Below are 14,774 nucleotides of genomic sequence, written 5' to 3' on the forward strand. Positions count from 1 at the left end.
ACCGATTGGTCACTATGCAAAGAGAACATCGATCAGGTGGGTCTTTGGTCTCATGCAGTATGTCTCCCCTTATGTTCTTAAATCTCTCCAGTCAAATCCCACTGAATGGAACATGCTTGAACAAAATACAATCATGAAGAAGACTTGCCCCCGCAGCATGTGTTAAAAGAAATAGCCCATGCAAGCTAACCATTCCCAGTAAGTTGTCAAAGGCTTTCATGGCCAGAATCACTGGGTTGTTTTGTGTTTTCCAAGCTGTATGGGCATGTTCCAGAAACATTCTCTCCTGACGTTTCATCCACATCTATGGCAGGCATCCTTAGAGGTTGTGATAGCCTGGAAAACACAAAACAACCCTGTAACCACTTCTGAATGTTGCATCCACATGCCCACAGTCATGTCTTTCTTTCTGTCCAGATGGTCACCTGGAATGAGAATGGGTTCTTCATGTGAACACATACTGAGCTCCTCCACACACACACACACACAAGTCTTTCTGGGACAAGTAGGAAATGGCCATGGGGAATATGTGTGGTAGACCACAAAGCTTCCTCTCCCTAGTATTCTTTCATAGATATGGGAGGGAGATCATGTGAACCTTTCTATGACATTTTATATTCCTATATGAGACTATATTAGGATTAGTAGTGTTATCTCCTTTGCTTGAAGAATCTAACCCAGAGCAACCTCCAAGTTTAAAGTCCGGCTGGACCTGTGGCAAAGGTTAAAATATAATTAAATGGGAAGGTCTGGGCAGGAAATAAGTATAACTAGCTCCAGATATTTAGGAGGGTGGAACAAGAAATTTGCATGCAGTATATCCAGAACCTTCTCCAAACTGCCCCTGCTGCAAAGCACCAACCAGGCAGTAGCAATCTCTCCAATTGCAATGGCATATGAAGATCTGCTTCTCTTTTCGTGGTAGAGACAACAATTTGCTAAAACCTCATAGCCCTTGGAACAATCTTCCAGGGATCATAGGATTACAGATGAAGGGGTTTCTTTATTTGATTGAAATACCCTTATATGTAATAAGGCATTTTATCATCATCCTCCACAATATTTTTACATATATGTCATTTGGATTCATCTTTGTGGAAAATAAAAAAGGGCACCAATTACTGTATATTACAAAAACATGCAAAAAAGTCTTAGGGAGAAATTTAGGAATGTAGGCCATTATAGAGAGACATTGTTTATTTTATCAGGTAGTGTGAATATATACTATTGATGGGAGGGAGCGAACTGGAACTAACTGCCATGGTTCCCAATATTCCAATGTGGGTAGAGATTTGTCAATCTTAGCTCCAGAAAATAAATGAGAAAACCATTCTTAATGCTGCCACCTCCTGGTGGTAAAGAGACACTATGCTCTCTATAGGCTCCTCTACTTTGAAAGGACAGTAAAAAAAATCACAGGAGGTGGAAAAGGAAGGCCATTTTCTTCAAAAAAAATGTGCAAAATAAAAATACTGGGAGCACAGAAACATGGAAAGGATAAGATTACTTTGGCTTATCTTCTTGAAATCCTGTTCCATGCATCACTGGGGAGCCTGCTGAAATTTGTATTTTACCTTGCAGCTGATTTTTTTTCCTGTGTCAGGAGCGACTTGAGAAACTACAAGTTGCTTCTGGTGTAAGAGAATTGGCCATCTGCAAGGACATTGCACAGGGTACACCTGGATGTTTTGATGTTTCTACCATCCTTGTGGGAGGCTTCTCTTATGTCCCTGCATGAAGCTGGAGCTGATAGAGGAAGCTCAACCGTACCCTCCCTGGGTTGGATTTGAACTGACAGTCTTCAGGTCAGCAATCCAACCTTCAGTTCATCAGTCCTGCAGGCACAAGGGATTGACCCACTGCACCACCAGGGGCTCCTTGCAGCTGATGAACTGTTTTAAATGAGCAAACACAGAAGGGAGTAGGGAAGTTGGGGGGTTGCCTGTCATCAATATATGAAACTGTCTGGACTAGAATTTCCAGAAAATGTGCTGTTTAAGTCTCCTGCAGTAAAAACATATAGAGTATTCCTATACCACCTTGAATAGTCTCATAACACACATTGGTTGTGCCTCAATTGTGTTTTGGATAACCCTGACCTGAATTCCATTATCTGTTAGTCTATCTATCTACCTATTTATCCTCCCCCCCCCCCCCCCCCGAATCTAGGAATGCATTTACACTTTAGAATGAATGCAAATAGACAGCATTTTATTTGCCATGGCTCAATACTATGGAGTCATGGGAGTTGTAGTCTTACAAGGTCTTTATCCTTCTCTGCCACAGTGCTGATGCCCCACCAAACTACAACTTCCATGATTCCATAGCATCAAATCATTGCATTTAAAGTAGTGTCAAACTGCATTAGTTCTACAGTGTAGATTCCCGTACCTTGGGAAGTCAGACCTGGCCACGGTAGTCCACATTCTCATTACATCCTGAATAGACTAATGCAAATGCTCTCTACATGGAGTTGCCTTTGAAGACTGTTTGGAAGCTTTAAGCGGTCCAACGGTCAGCAGCCAGGTTTCTAATTGGAGCAGGGTTCAATTCAGGGTTCAGCGCTGAGCTGCTGGAGTTGTGGACCAAAAGGTGCCAGGTTCAAATCCCGGGAGCGGAATGAGCGCCCACTGTTAGCCCCAGCTCCTGCCAACCTAGCAATTCGAAAACATGCCAATGTGAGTAGATCAATAAGTACCGCTCCGGCGGGAAGGTAACGGCGCTCCATGCAGTCATGCCGGCCACATGACCTTGGAGGTGTCTACGGACAACGCCAGCTCTTCAGCTTAGAAATGGAGATGAGCACCAACCCCCAGAATCTGGACTTATCAGAAGAAAACCTTTACCTTTTTTACAGGGAGCACACAACTCCCCTGTTGCACCAGCTCCACTGGCTGCCAGTCTGCCACCGAGAACAATTCAAAGTGCTGGCTTTAGCCTATAAAGCCCTGAACAGTTCTGGCCCAGCTTACCTTTCCAAACGTATCTCCCTCTATGAACTATCATGGATGTTAAAATCTTCTGGGGAGTCCCTGCTCTTGGTCCCTTCACAAGTGTAGTTGGTGGGGACGAGGGACAGGGCTTTCTCAGTGGTAGCTCCTTGGCTCTGAAACTCTCTCCCCAGTGAGATTAGATCAGCACCCTCCCTCCTGGCCTTCTAAAAGAAAACAAAGACATGGTTATGGGACCAGGCCTTTGGCCAGTAAAATAATGCAGTGAAGGAAATAAATAGGGATTATGTGCAATTGACAATTTGGAATGGCTTCGGTTTACGACTTTGTATCATGTGATTTTAAAGTATATACTATGATGTTTTAATGCTATGTCCTAATGTTAAAATGTTGCTTATGGTTTACATTTAACGGTTTTAGTGATTTTAACTTATAGTTATATGTTATTGTTTGATATTATGATTTGGTTTTCACATGTATGTCTGACATTGAATTTTGCCATTAATATGTTGTAAACCGCTTTGAGTCCCAAACACACATATATACACAATCACACACACACAGTATATATACAGTTATATACAGTTGGAGCCCCAGTGGCGAAGTGCGTTAAAGCACTGAGCTGGAGACCGAAAGGTTCCGGGTTCAAACCCCGGGAGCGGCGGGAGCGGCCGCTGTTAGCTCCAGCTCCTGCCAACCTAGCAGTTCAAAAACATGCCAATGTGAGTAGAAGGTAGAAGGCGGGAAGGTAACAGCGCTCCATGCAGTCATGCCGGTCACATGACCTTGGAGATGTCTATGGACAATGCCAGCTCTTCGGCTTCGAAATGGAGATGAGCACCAACCCCCAGAGTCGGTCATGACTGGACTTAATGTCAGGGGAAACCTTTATCTTTACTTTAACTACAGTTAGTAAGTTTTTTTCATGTCAGGAGCAACTTGAGAAGCTGCAAGTCACTTCTGGTGTGTAAGAATTGGCTATCTGCAAGAACGCCCAGGGGATGCACAGATTTTTTTTTTTAATGTCTTTACCAGCCTTGTGGGAGGCTTCTCTCATGTCCCCGCATGGAGCTGGAGCTGATAGAGGGAGCTCATCCGTCCTCTCCCCAGGTTGGATTCGAACCTGGCAGGCTTCAGGTTAGCAACCCAAGCTTCAAGGCACAAGGCTTTAACCCACTATGCCACCTGGGGCTAGTAAATAAATAGATGCATCCTTAAAAAGGATGGTGCTTCCACAGTGTAGAACAGTGGTTCTCAACCTTTGGATCCCCAGATGTTTGGCCTTCAACTCCCAGAAATTCTAACAACTGGTAAACTGGGATTTCTGGAAGTTGTAGGCCAAAACATCTGAGGACCCACAGGTTGAGAACCATTGTGCACACTTACTTGCACAATGTCGGTATCCAGGAGCATAGTGTAGTGTAGCAAGCAATGAGCTGTGTATGTGTGCCAAGTTGACTTATGACGACCCCAAGAATTTAATACAACATAAGCATAATAAAGAACCACAAAGACCTGAGCTTTGGCTTAGTTAAATTTATTTTAATACTCATTTCACTTTCCCAATAAATTCTGCCATCTTGGTTATTTTTATGGAGATGTGACTGTAAGATTCCTTAGATTTGTTAAACCTTTCCTGCAAGGTCTTGTAGAGGAAATAAATTTTCAGAGCTCCAGAGGTGCATTTTATATCATTTTCACAATTTAAGGTGTTTTTGAAGTCTTGTCTTTTCTCCTTTTTTCATATCAGCTTTTGTCGGTTATAATCTTGATCTCGAGTGTGCTCAGAATAAATAAATCCTTAATTAAAAATGAGGTTTTGAATGCTACAAATGATCGATCTCGACAGGCAAATAATCACAACACCTTCTCATTCCAATTTTCTTTTAAAGAGCCCTGGCAACGTAATAGCACTCCCGATGGTTTTATGCTGTCGTAAGGCCTGTGATAAGGTGTGTGCATTAAGGCATGGCAGTTCACTTTCTGAAGATAAATTCTCCCACACTCCTGCCACCATAACACACCTCTCAGGAGAGGCAAAGGGGGAGGAAGGAGAGGGAAAGAATCAAAATCACCCTTGAGGTAACATTTCTCATCTTTATCCTTCTCTCTTGGTAGAGTCAAACTAACACCTGGTGCCACTGAGTTAGGATGCAAAGGTGTGCCTGGCTTATTTCAGCACTCACATTCCTCACTGATGAGGCGGTGAGATTATAATTTGCTTCCTAGAAAGCACATGAAATTAAAGCAGAGTCTCACTTATCCAACATAAACGGGCCGGCAGAATGTTGGATAAGTGAATATGTTGGATAATAAGGAGGGATTAAGGAAAAGTTTATTCATCAAATTAGGTTATGATTTTACAAATTAAGCACCAAAACATCATGTTTAACAACAAATTTGACAGAAAAAGTAGTTCAATATGCAGTAATGCTAAGTAGCAATTACTGTATTTATGAATTTAGTACCAAAACATCACAATGTATTGAAAACATTGACTACAAAAACATTGACTACTAAAAGGCAGACTGCGTTGGATAATCCAGAATGTTGGATAAGTGAGACTCTACTGTACTATGCAGTCAGTCTTCCATATTTGCTGCGGTTAGGGGAACAAAATCACCATGACAGTGAAAAACCGTGAATAAAGACATTGCTGGGTTGCTGTGAGTTTTTCGGGCTGTATGGCCATATTCCAGTAGCATTCTCTCCTGACATTTTGCCTGCATCTGTGGCTGACACCTTCAGAGGTTCTGTTGACATTGAAGTAAGTGAAGTGTATATATATATGTGTGTGTGTGTGTTTGTGGAATGTCTGGGGTGGGAGAAAGAATCCTTGTCTATTTAAAGCAAGTGTGAATGTTGCAATTAGAAAGTTGAATAGCCATGAAGCTGCAAAGTTAATCAGTGCAAATATCTGCATAGAAGTAGCCTGTCCTCTTTTGTTGTAGGCAACCTCAGTTTGGGAGGTTGCTTTTTTTAAAAACCCGGGAGAACACCTTTCCAGGAAATTCTAGATATTGTAGAATGATTCTATGATTGAATGTCATTGGAAGCTAACCACAGAATTGCACTGAAGGCCATAGAGCTTCCTAGAGAGGAGCATGACTGGACGATCTTGACCACATACTCATACTGGAGGACCTAGAGTTTCACAGAAAGAACATTTAAATCAAAGACATGAATAATCAAATATGCAACAGTCCAAACTGCAAATGTGAAGAGACAACCATATTGATTTATTACGTCATAAAACAGAGCTTTCCAGACATTTCATGTTGGTGACATGGCATTTTTTTTTTTTAGAAATACATCTCTTTGTGACACACTAATTCAGTTTTATTAGCAAACTACCTCTCCTCTTCACTTCCCCACTGCTGAATTGAGGACAAACTGTGTGTTGTTGAAGGCTTCCATGGCTGGAATCACAGGGTTGTTGTGTGTTTTCCGGACTGTATGGCCATGTTCCAGAAGTATTCTCTCCTGACGTTTCGCCCACATCTATGGCAGGCATCCTCAGAGGATGCCTGCCATAGATGTGGGCGAAACGTCAGGAGAGAATATTTCTGGAACATGGCCATACAGCCCGGAAAACACACAACAACCCTGAGGACAAACTGCTTTTATGCCTTGAACTCGGTTTGCAGCAATTGAAGTAAGCTGAAGAGAAAATAAGAGGACAAGGGAGAAGCTGGGACACTTTTAAAGCAGCTGAACAAGTGGGACAACGGAGGATTGATTGCAACTGACCTGCCAGATCAGGACAGTTGGAAGGTAGATTCTACAGGCATAAGCTACTACAAACTTTACATTTCAATGAAGGAGCAAAGGAGAACGTGATGTTGTCTGTATCATGTCACTTGCTGCCTGCTTCATAATGCCTGAAGGATAATGTGAATGTAAACAAATATTTCACCTTGTCATAAATACACTATAATTACAGTGCCATCACATTATGTGTGTGATGGAAAATCTAGAGCAATGATTATGTTGGAACTGACATTGGCGATCTGGCCCATTTGCCTTTATACCAGTCCAAGGGGAGTGCTATGAGAAAAAGCCCATTATCATGAGGATACGCACAGGAGCCCGTCATCTGGCAAAATGGGCAGCTCGACAATTTAATGACCCTCCTCTGTATAAAGGTGTAACTCTGTAAATCTTGCTTAGGGGTACAATTTTAATGAGGTCAATAACTCCGTGATGTGGCAATCAGCATACAAAATATGAAGCCAGGAGAAAGGATGGATTCCACAGCCTTGCCAGGATTAGTCTTTTCTAATTCCATGGCTAATGTCCAATTACTGTTCAGCCAGATGGTAATTGTTGCTAGAATAGGAGACAGGTTTTTAGTTTTGCATATTCCATGTTTGCCTTAGGACTAAAAACGATGGTATCCAAACAGGGGGAAAGCTGCAGAAGTCCTGCATGCACCTGCCAAGACAACTTTGTCCTGAGCTACTGCAGGACAGACAATAAATATTCATATATTGGAATAATTTATTTAGATGGAGTTACCATCTAAATGAGTTCTAGGGCCAAGTCCACTCACTGATTTCACCTTCACTAAGATCAAATAGTATTTTCTCCTGCAGACCCTCTCAAAAGGACAACAGAAAATGGGCCACTGTGCTTTGCCTCTTAGAGAGAGACTGCAGGAGGACATCAAGGTATTTGGGAATAGTACAGAGTTCTTGTGGGAGTAAGATGGAGTTATAGCACAACTACTTTACCCATGAGATTTTTATACAAGTATACATCTACTTGTATCTGACAAAATATGCCTCTCTAGCAATTTCCTGGATTTTCCAAGTGATCCCAAGGTATGCTTCTGCCATAGATTATCATAAATTCTCTTTAGATCCCTAGGAAATTCATAGAGATGACACCTCTATGTGAAATTTGTTTTCCTACCTTCTTCTTTCCACAATGTGTCCTTGGCAAGTCAGTGTGGGGCTGATTTGGGTATCAAAACAGCAGTCAATGGTGAATTCTTGTTATTGTTGTATTTGACTCCAAGGGATGAGGAGCCATTCTCATGAGATTTTCTGCTTCATATGACATAATAGAGCCCCTGGTGGTGCAGCAAGTTAAACCGCTGAGCTGCTGAACTTGCTCACTAAAAGGTCAATGGTTCAAATTTGGGGAGCGGGGTGAGCTCCCACTGTCGGCCCCAGCTTCTGCCAACCTAGCAGTTCGAAAACATGCAAATGTGAGTAGATCAACAGGTACCGCTCCCGCAGGAAGGTAACGGTGCTCCATGCAGTCATGTCTATGGCCACATGATCTTGGAGGTGTCTACAGAAAACGCTGGCTCTGTGGCTTAGAAATGCAGATGAACACCAACCCCCAGAGTCAGACACAACTAGACTTAATGTCAGGGGGAAACCTTTACTTATATCATAATAAATCAGTAGGATTTGGATATATGCACCTTGCCTTGCATATGCATGCACTTATATGTGTGTGTAAAACAAAAATGCCATTTGCAGCTCTGTCTCAGGCAACAAAATATCCTATCATCATCATCATGGGCTTTCCTCCTCCTTGAAAAACCGACTAAAAAGGTGGCAGGAATTTTGCCCCCTGTTGATGCAGGAATTACATTTCTCCTTCATTCAAATACAGGCTTCCTCTTCCTATTGTTATTCATCCACTTATGTTCTCAATACTCTAACCAGTATATTCTTTACTTGATGGAACTTTCTCATTATATACCAGGAACAGTGAGTACAAACGCCACCAGCAGCATGCATACAGCAGAGGCACAGGGCTTAATCAATATTTCATTACACTGTTTGTCACTTGAATTGTATGATCATTTTTTTAAAAAAATCAAAAAGAAATTTAATTCTTGAATTGGACCATTCCGGGTCTTTGATTTTTGCCGCAAAGAAAGAGCCATGCATTGCAAACACTGCCTCTGGAATGTGCATGCCTCTGGCTTTTTCCTGCTCTTTCGAGCTCAGCAACTTCCAGCACTAAAAAGGGAACACTTCTTGCCTTTGTAGTAATGGGAACTAGTGTGACAAAACTGCAGTTTTTCTTGCTGGCTTTGCTGTAACCGTTTCAGCTGCCGAGTGGCTTGTTTTTTCAGCAGTGAATGATGCTGACATGAGAGCAGTAAGTGACTTGGACTATAAAGAATGCTCACAGAGAGCCAGCCCAAAATCATTAGCTGTATCAAACAGGTAACCAGATGGCATGCCTTCCCTTTCCATACACTAGTCATTCTATCTTTCTTTGGCATTGAAAATAAAGAAGAGCTCCTGGTGATGTCAAAGGAGGACGACCCTGGTGATGTCATCAAGCATAAAATATTAAGCAACAACCATAGTTGTTCAGAATATGTAATTCAAAAAGTCTTACAAAAGAGAATATAGACATGCATTTTTCAAGGCAGTGATCTCATGCTAAGATTCCTTTCTGCCAGAACCAAAGAAGGTATTACAGGCTCTGACACTCCGAGCTGGCTGTGGGGATTTGGGAACTATATGGGACAGCATCTTCCATCACAACTGGAAGGAGGAAGTCACTTTATGGGGCCCAGGATTTGCTGCTTAGCTACACACAGCAATCTGTTCCAGCACTCTGCTGTTGTTTCCCAGCTTTTGCTGCCTCAGGCAACCACTTACCTTGGGTGATGGTAGGACTGCCCTACATGCCCATGCCCCTTATTTTGAACTAGGTGCCATTATTTGGCATCATGCAGAAATATGGGTAGGACATTTAAGATATCATTGAAGAGTCTCATTTGGCAAAAACATTTATAATTATTAAATTACATAAAAATGATGCACTCTAGAGCATTCTGGTGTTGTTTATTCGTTCAGTCACTTCCAACTCTTCATGACCTCATGGACCAGCCCATGCCAGAGCTCCCCTTTGGCCATTGCCGCCCCCAGTTCTTTCAAGGTCAAGCCAGTCATTTCAAGAATACCATCCATCCATCCATCTTGCACTTGGTCAGTATGACTTGGCCTAGAGCATGGCTTCTTTATTTTTTTTCCACTTGTGACCCTTTTCTAAGAAATTGTTACATGATCCCAGGTATACAGGTATATAAAATAGGTATAAAATCAGATATTTACTGATGATAAACCATCATTTGCAAGACTTGCTAAACAGCATGATTTTCCTTTTTGCAGAGTACAACAAGCGTTTTCTGTAGAGTCCACTGTAAACACTGCACGTTGTTGCTAACAAATTTGTATAAATAGGTGGCATTCAAAATCCTTTCATTGTTCCCAATTTTTGTGACCCCAACACTGAGCTAAGGGGACTCTATTTGTGATTGGGACCCACAGTTTAAGAAGAAGTGATCTAGAGACAGCATGGTGTAATGATTTGAGAGTTGGATAATAACTCCCTGGGACCAGAGTTCAAAACTCCATTCAATCCTGGATGTCCACTAGGTGATCTTGAATTAGTCACATTGCCACAACCTCAGAGGAAAGTAATGGTGCCCCCATGCCAAACACATCTTGCCAAGAAATCCCTATGATAGAGTTTCCTTGGGGTCACAACATGAAGACACACAATTGTGGTGCATCCGCAGTCCCAACAAAGGATTCCCCCAGGCAGGAATCAGCCAGGTCTTGAAGCTACAAGGCTTTTCAATGCTAATGATTAATTGCAGCATTCACACTTGCCTCCAACAAGCAAGAATTCCTTCTCCCACCCTGGACCTTCCACAGATATATAAACCCCCCTTGCTTAGTTTCCAATATACCTCACAACCTCTAAGGATGCCTACCATAGATGTGGGTGAAACATCAGGAGAGATTGCTTCTGGATCATGGCCACGCAGCCCAGAAAACTCACAGCAACCCAGATTTCTGTATGTTTTGGAGGGTGGAGTTAGCCAAAACCCATTTTGATTTTAAAAAAAAATTGGTCTCGGACCTTTGGGGAACAACTGGTGGCAGTTCAGGTGTCATAAAAGAGTGATCCAGGGCTCAAACATGACCTGTGGGCTGCTTTATACCCATCCTTGTCTCTTTTTTAAGGAAGAGAAAGCTGGAGGAGGAAGAGGAGGAGGAGGAGGAGGGGAGATAGAAGCGAGGTCCTCTGTTCAAGGAGCTTCCTGTGCAAATATTGTAATTACATGCAAATGAAGCCCCATGTTTCAATAGCCCAGTCTATATCAAATGTAACAATTTGAAATGGGCTTCAGCAACCTTGTGCTGACCTCACTTGAAGGCAAGCTATGTGCCGTTATGAGCGAAAGAGTTTAATCTGGAGAGAGTAATGAAGTCCAATCAGCAGATGCTCTTCTGAAGGACTCCAAACTGGAATTCTATTGGACCTTTTCAAAAACCTCGCTGTTCTGAAACTCGTAAGGGAAAATGAGGATAAATTTACATAAGGTTAATCCTCTTCTTTTCCCTCTCATCTTCACACACAGTTCAGAGAATGTCTGGATTTTAAATTAGCTTCTTATCCCAACAATGAAGAAGATAATTTGTTTTACAACTTCCATCATATGTTTCCATGATAGCAAACAGACTTTAAGAGCTTCAGCTTCTCAGAGAGCAAAAAACATTGCTTGGACTGAAGAAGTAGGATGGACAACCATCAGGCTTCATTTATTTTAATGAGACCAGACAGCAACACTTCAAAAATTAGGCTGCAGGGCTATTAAAATTAGGCTGCAAAACTACTGTGGAGGGCTACAGGTTAGTTTTACAATCACTGCATCCCTGCCAAAAAGTGAGCCATTAGAACCTATCAACAGCCTTGTTGAATCAAACCAAAGGTCCATCCAGTCTAGCCTTCTGTTCAAATGTTGGCCAACCAATAATCTAAGGAAAACTCCACTTGTAGGGTTTGAAGGCAACAGCATCCTCCAGCTTGTATAGCCAACCACAGGTTGTGTTTCCCTATCTAAAATTCCAAAACATCTGGGATGTCAGCTTTTTTATATGAGCCTTGTGTAAATGGCATCCTCATCCCACCATTCCTCTTTGCCTAGTGGTTGATGGACGCATGACCACTAGCCCTCTTTCCCCCAAACATCATTTCCCATATACAGTACGTACAAATACAAGTATTCCATAATCAGGTGGTGGGGGACAAAATTTAAAAATATCTAGTCCTAGATGGAGGGAGATTCGACTTGTTCTTATTACTGGCGATAACATATATCCATCATAACAAGTAGACTAATAGCCAAATCGTCCAAGCAATTTGTCCAACTCTCTTCCATCATAGCCATTCAAGTTGACAGCCATTGCTTCATCTTCTGGAAGGACATTCCTTCATGTAGCTAGCTACGGGCCCTTTCACACTGTAGAATTATAGCCCTGTGATTCCACTTTAACTGCTATGTGTGGATTTTGGGATTGGTACTTTGGTGAGACACGAGAGCTTTCTGGCTGAAATACCCTTTCCCATAATTTCAAATCCTGACTCCATAGGATTCAACCAAGGTGGTTAAAGGTGAATAATAATGATATAATTGCGTAGTGTGAAAAGTGTCAATGTCTTTCATATGAAGTATGTATGGATAGCTATTTTCTTTTATGTGTTCTTGGTCTCTTCCCTCTCAGCTTCATTTTCCTCTCTTGGAAACATCATTCGGTAGCATTCAGCAAATGAACCAACACCGCCCTAGCATTAAGAAGGAGACAGAAATAAAAGCTCTCCATTATCTTCACACCATGCATAGTTTTATACAATTGTGTCAGGTACCCACTCAATATTTTCCCCAGAGCTAAACAAGCCCAACACTTTTTTTCAAGGGGAAACCAGATGGACAGGGTTTCCATGTATCCTGCACTGTATAAAACATCACAGGTGTATGTATGGGTTTAAAGTCCAGCCCAGTATCAGGGCCACGTAGGATGCCCCAAATCCCATATTCCTTATTTTGTTGACAGCAGATTCCAAACACACTCCCCAGAGACATACCCCTGAACATTTGGTGTGTAGTGATTGTGGACCAAATTATGAAGATCTAACTGCTAGGACTTTGGTTGGTATGATGCTACCCTTCTTCATTCTCTTTGGCCAGCAAATCATTCTTCCTATATGCCAGGCTCCCCCAGTATTATGGGCTAAGGTTTATTGAACACACACGTGGTATGTCATATTTACTTATAAAGAAAACAAAGGTCTGATCAACAAAACAGAATTGTAACACACAGCCAGAGTAACAATGAACACAAGCTAAGGTCAAGAGTCCAATTAATGCAGACAAGCCAAGTACTACTTGGCCCGTTCAGGAGCAAGAATAAACAAACACTAATGTTACAGTCCAATAGTAAGATGCTAGGAATTCACTTATCAGAGTTCTTAAAATAACATAATTCAAGAGTACAAACTGAAGTCAGAATCAAGCGAGATAATCAAGGGTCAAACTGAAGTTGAAATCCATAAATCAAAGCCAAGAAGTCAGTGATTCAGAGCCAAGGATTCGGAATACAATGGGGTCCAGAACAAAATTACAGGAACAAGGTAAACATCCAGAATTCTAAGCCAGGGGCAGCAGAGCCAAGATTCAGGGCAAGAGTCCCAAGGCACAACATTATCTGCTACCAAAGAGATATCTCTTCCAGGCCCCTTTTTATCAAGAGATCTCAGCTGCTCTCATTTCATCAAGTCTTCATAGATACTCCCAGAAGCCTGTGAAGCTTAAGGGGAATGTCAGATTAACACCTTCCAAACTTGTTGCAACACTAAGAATCCTCTGCTCGAGACCAGCTCCCAGCAGCAACCGAGCCAGGTTAAAAAAAAAAAAACTACTAGCCATGACAATTAGTCACTTGCCACACACTTAAGCTTGTCTAAGCTGTGAGAGATGAGCCCTTGGTAGCACAATGGGTTAAAGCCTTGTGACTTGAAGGTTGGGTTGCTTATCTGAAGGCTGCCAGGTTTGAATCCAACCTGGGGAGAGCACGGATGAGGTCCCTCTATCAGCTCCAGCTCCATGCAGGAACATGAGAGAAACCTCCCACAAGGATGGTAAAAACATCCAAAAAAACCCATCTGGGCATCCCCTGGGCAACATCCTTGCAGACGGCCAATTCTCTCACACCAGAAGCGACTTGCAGTTTCTCAAGTTGCTCCTGACACGGGAAAAAAAAGCTGTGAGAGATGAACAAAGGAAGATGATGCACCCTTCCATTCAAAACAGGCAGGTGTCTCTCTCTGATACCCTTTTTCTGTATAGCAAATGCTTTCTGATTCACCTGTTGCTAGCATGTTCTTGTCAGGGATTCAAATCAGCATACATTTCCCAGTTGTATAGTAGAAGGGACTCTTTATTCCTGTTAGGGAGCCAAATACCTTTTTGCAGTGAAGTGGTCTCCTCAGGAACAAAAACAACAAGCAGACACAAAGCTGTTCATTCCAACCGGAAGGCTTTTCCCCCTTAAGTTGCAGAAATAATACAAATACTAAAATAGTATGTACAAACTCTCTCTCCTATCTTCATCCACCAACCTCAAATCCTCATCAAACTAACACAGGGTTACGACAACCAATATACTATAGTCTCAACACTAGCCACACCCCAATTACAATGACACCTGTGGTTAAACCTGACACTGACCCTGTTAACACTAAAAGAAATGCCGTGTAACTTACAAATCCTGACACTTCTTACCACTAATGGTGAATGAGAAGAGCAAGTGTTGGATACACCCACAACAGAATGATTCTTGAGAATTTGCTACACACCAAACTGGTTTCAGAAAGGGGTCTGTGTCTGTTGCAAGCACAGCTGGTATTCATTCTTTCCACTCAGCACTATGGGTTACTGAGAGAAGATTTTTAGGTTGCTGCAACTGCTGCTAAATGAATTCAAATTGCAAAAAGTAC

General features: G+C 42.1%; 1 long non-coding RNA gene across 1 annotated transcript; it reads right to left on the reverse strand.

Annotated features, from left to right (window-relative positions):
- Nucleotides 1-11,515: 11,515 nt before the first annotated feature.
- LOC100558801 (uncharacterized) lies at nucleotides 11,516-14,544 on the reverse strand. The gene is made up of 2 exons (XR_118766.4): nucleotides 14,241-14,544; nucleotides 11,516-12,563 (listed from the first exon to the last, which is right to left on the reverse strand). It is a non-coding gene; the product is annotated as an uncharacterized LOC100558801 (long non-coding RNA).
- Between the last annotated feature and the right edge of the window lie 230 nt (nucleotides 14,545-14,774).

Source organism: Anolis carolinensis, chromosome 5 (assembly GCF_035594765.1).
Source record: "Anolis carolinensis isolate JA03-04 chromosome 5, rAnoCar3.1.pri, whole genome shotgun sequence".
Classification (NCBI taxonomy): domain Eukaryota; kingdom Metazoa; phylum Chordata; class Lepidosauria; order Squamata; family Dactyloidae; genus Anolis; species Anolis carolinensis.